Below are 4,172 nucleotides of genomic sequence, written 5' to 3'. Positions count from 1 at the left end.
TTTCCCTTGGGGTTGGTTGTGATGTTGCTCGCTAGCGCTTTGACGCTCGTTGTCCCTCCCCCTTTCAGGTAACAAGCCAGGAGCCCGGAGAGTCGCAGGTTGATAGCGATGCATTTTAGCTTCAGCTGTCTATTTAGTTATATTTTCTTTTGAGCTCCACTGTAGACTTTTGTTTAGACATTTGAGAGTTTTATTCTAAAATTTGTAAAGACTGTGTGCCTTATTTCCTCTTGTCAGATACTTTGTATTTGAGACTTGTTGAGTACTTCAGTTTATTTATTTGTGTGCCTTATTTCCTCTTGTCAGATACTTTGTATTTGAGACTTGTTGAGTACTTCAGTTTATTTATTTCAGACATTGACTTGTACTTCAGTATGCTACTTCAGTTTATTTATTTCAGACATTGACTTGTACTTCAGTATGCTAGATGATGGAATATTAATTCGATCCCTATTGTTTCATCTGTTGATTTCTGTATTATCTTTATTTGCTTTTGTACCTACACATTTTATTGATTCTACTAGAGAGATAGTAATTGTGATGGTGAAATATGTTATTGCACGGTGTGGTGCATGGAAGGTTTGACATTCTTGGTTTCACCTTGAACTGCAGCCTTGTGTGAACCCAGGGGCGTCACACTAATGAGATATCAAAATGTTATTGCATCTACCACAAGAGAGTATGTCTCATCATAATCAATATTGGGACTTTGTGAAGAACCTTGTGTACAAGTCATGTCATCTTATAACAATATTTTCTTCATTTTATTTTCATGCAAATAGCCATCTGTATGCTACTAGCTTTACATTTTCAATTGTACGGACTACTAGTCCAAAAACCTCATGTTTTGCAAGTGAGTTTAATTCTACTTGAATTGCGTCTTTCCATTTTGGCCAATCATTTCTACGATGACATTCTTCAATAGATTTGGTTCAATGTTTTTGCTATTCTTCATGTTATTGAGGACAACATTATATGCAAATGTGTTGTCGACAATCATTTCTTTTTAGTTCCATCTTCCTCTTGTTGTGACATAACTTATTAAGATCTCTTCATTTTCACTTATTTCGGGTGCTTGAACTTCTTCTAGAGTTTTGTGATAAGTTATGTCTTAATTTTCTTCTAGAGTTTCGTGATTAGTTATGTCTTCAGTCTATTTTGATTATTTGCTTATTTTCTCTTTTGAAGATTTCTATTCTTAGAAATGACTGGTCTACCATACTTTAGGTGTGCTCTAGACTCATTATCTTATACTATTAACAAATTATCTTATCGAACATCAATTCAAATTGTAGCCTTTGCTACTCGTTTATGCGATATGGTTACTCTCTTCAAGTCAATAGATGCGTCTAACAATGGATTTGTTATATTTAGCAAATAAATTATTTTTTGAACTTTTTGTTCATATTGCTTTATGCGAGGATCAAGATGATTTTGTGATGATGTATTCCATGTAATTTCTTTGACCAATTGCATATTCTCTCCCCCTAATATTGGGAAAATTAGTTCATCAAAATGATAATCGATGAATCGTGTCGCAAAGACATTCCCAGTCATTGGTTCAAGATGTTTAATTATAGAGTGAGATCCATATCCAACATAAATTCCCAATCTCCTTTGAGGATTCATCTTAGTGCATTGTGGTGAAGCAATTAGAATATATATTGCACATCCAAAAATTCTTAGATGCGAAATATTTTAGCTCCTAACCAAAAGCTAATAGTTAAGGGGGAAACTTATGATAACTTGTTGGCCTAATGCATATAAATTTTGCTGCATGTAAAATAGCATATCCATAAATTGAAATAGGGAGTTTTGTTCTCTTGAGTAATGGTCAAGCTATTAATTGGAGTCATTTTGTTAATGATTCTACTATACCATTTTCTGTATGAACACGAGTGAAAGGATGTTCAACACTTATCCCAATTGACATGTAATAGTCATTAAAAGTCTAGGATGTACACTCCCACCATTTTCATGATCATATGTCTTAATTGCATATTCTGAAAATTATGCTCTATTCGAATTATTTAAGCAAGTAATCTTGCAAATGCCAGGTAGTGAGTTGATAATAAGCATCCATGTTACCATCTCGTAGATACATTTACATGCACCATAATGTATCTAAATGATCCACATAGTGGATGGATAGGTTCACATATATCACCTTGAATATGGTTGATAAATGAAAAAGATTTAATGCCAACTTTAGTTGGTGATTGTCAAATAATTAGTTTACCTGAGAATGAGCAGCACACAAGAATTCATTAGATTGGAAAATCTTCTACACAAGCAATCATCGTCATCATGTATATACCATATAGTTGTGCCTAATCATCCATAGGCAAACAAAAATCCAAGGTATTATTTAGGTCAACATGCATAATGTCTAGGGGTTCTAGGTCATGGCCTAGCATAGCATAGTATAGCAGAAGCATACAATAAAACACTATTAGACAACATAGCACAACAAGTGTTACTTATATATATAAACATGGATATATCATGGTTTCAAGAAAATGATCATAAACAAGAAACTAAAACCAAGCAACTACTTTATCATCTATTTTATCACAAGATGCTAATAACAAGCTTAACTGCATAACTGATATCATAATCCATGAATGAAAACTGAAGAATCATGAAAAACATAATCAAAAGGATCAATTTTTTCAAAATCAAAAATTTGTTTTCTTGTAATGAGCACATGTGCTTGGAGTTGGGCATGTGGGCTCACACTGGTGCCACGTTATCAAAGTTTTGACAACAAACTGAGAAATTCAAAATAGAAAATACCTACAATACTTTCATAAAAATATTCTATACTTTCACAAAAACTTGCTATACTTTTCGAATTTCCTGCTATACTTCCACAAAAACCTACTGTACTTCTAGAATTTTCTACTATACTTACAGAATACTACTATTCTTTCATATAAACATGTTATACTTTCACAAAAAACTTGTTAAACTTTAAGAATTTTTTGCTATAATTCCATAGAAACCTGCCACAGTTTCAAACTTTCTTGCTACCCTTATAGAATATAGGCTATACATTAACAATAACTTGCTATACTTTCACACAAGTACTCATTGCATACACATTAAACTTCATAAGTAACATCACATACACAAGGTTTTTGTCAACAAAATACACATAAAGCCAACATATGCCAACATATACACATACACTAAGGTACCCATAAATTCCTTCAAATATGACAATGAGACTCCCCCTTTGTTATGAAGCATGACTATGCTTCCAAATAAATCCTATCATGAAAGCCACAAGCAACTGTGGAAAAATAGAATCTTTGCGCTTGTGAATTAGATCCACAGGACCAAAATGAATCCATCCTTAATGCTTACAAATAAGATCCTTGAAGTTGACTATATTGATGGAAGTCTACCTTCCATAGCTTTGTTGCGAACACAATAAAACATAATCCAAAATTAGTAGCAAATTAAAGAAAGTAATAACAAGCTAAGTTCAACTAGTTTTTATGTTGATATTCCTCATATATAGTGGTGGAGCTAGAAATTTTAGCTTTGGGGGTAGGGACGATGGGGGGGGTGACGTCCCTGGTTTCACACATGGCTGCAGTCCAAGGTGAACCCAAGAATCTCAAACCTGTCATGCACCTAACATTGTGCACGAATATGTTTCACCATCATGCAGATGTCAAATATAGAGAAGTGAGAGTAGAGATAGATATACAAAGATAACATTACAAAGAACACAATATAGAGAAGAGACATCTAATAAAAACTATAATTATATTATAACAGAAGAAAAGAGGATACATCTGATAAACTGAAATAAGATCAATGAGTTTCTAAAACATAAGAGTCAACTGAACAGTACAAAGGCACTCAGCCTCCAAAATAAAATACATCTCTAGAATACTTAAAATAGTAAATAAATTACTGTGGATCACTAAATAACTATCTATGAATGACGATAAACTATAATGAGTCTCCATCAACCTGCGGATCTTCGAATCCCTGACTCGCTACCTAAAAAGATGGAAACAACGAGCGTCAAAGTGCTAGCGAGAACATCTCCACCGCCCCCAGGGGGAAGGGGTTAGGTGTATAAAATACTAATCATAACATACACACACATATATATATATATATATATATATATATATATATATATATATATATAT

This window comes from Asparagus officinalis, chromosome 8, assembly GCF_001876935.1.
Source record: "Asparagus officinalis chromosome 8, Aspof.V1, whole genome shotgun sequence".
NCBI classification, from domain to species: Eukaryota; Viridiplantae; Streptophyta; class Magnoliopsida; order Asparagales; family Asparagaceae; genus Asparagus; species Asparagus officinalis.
The sequence above is the reverse complement of the archived record's forward strand: the minus strand, read 5'-3'. Positions refer to the sequence as shown.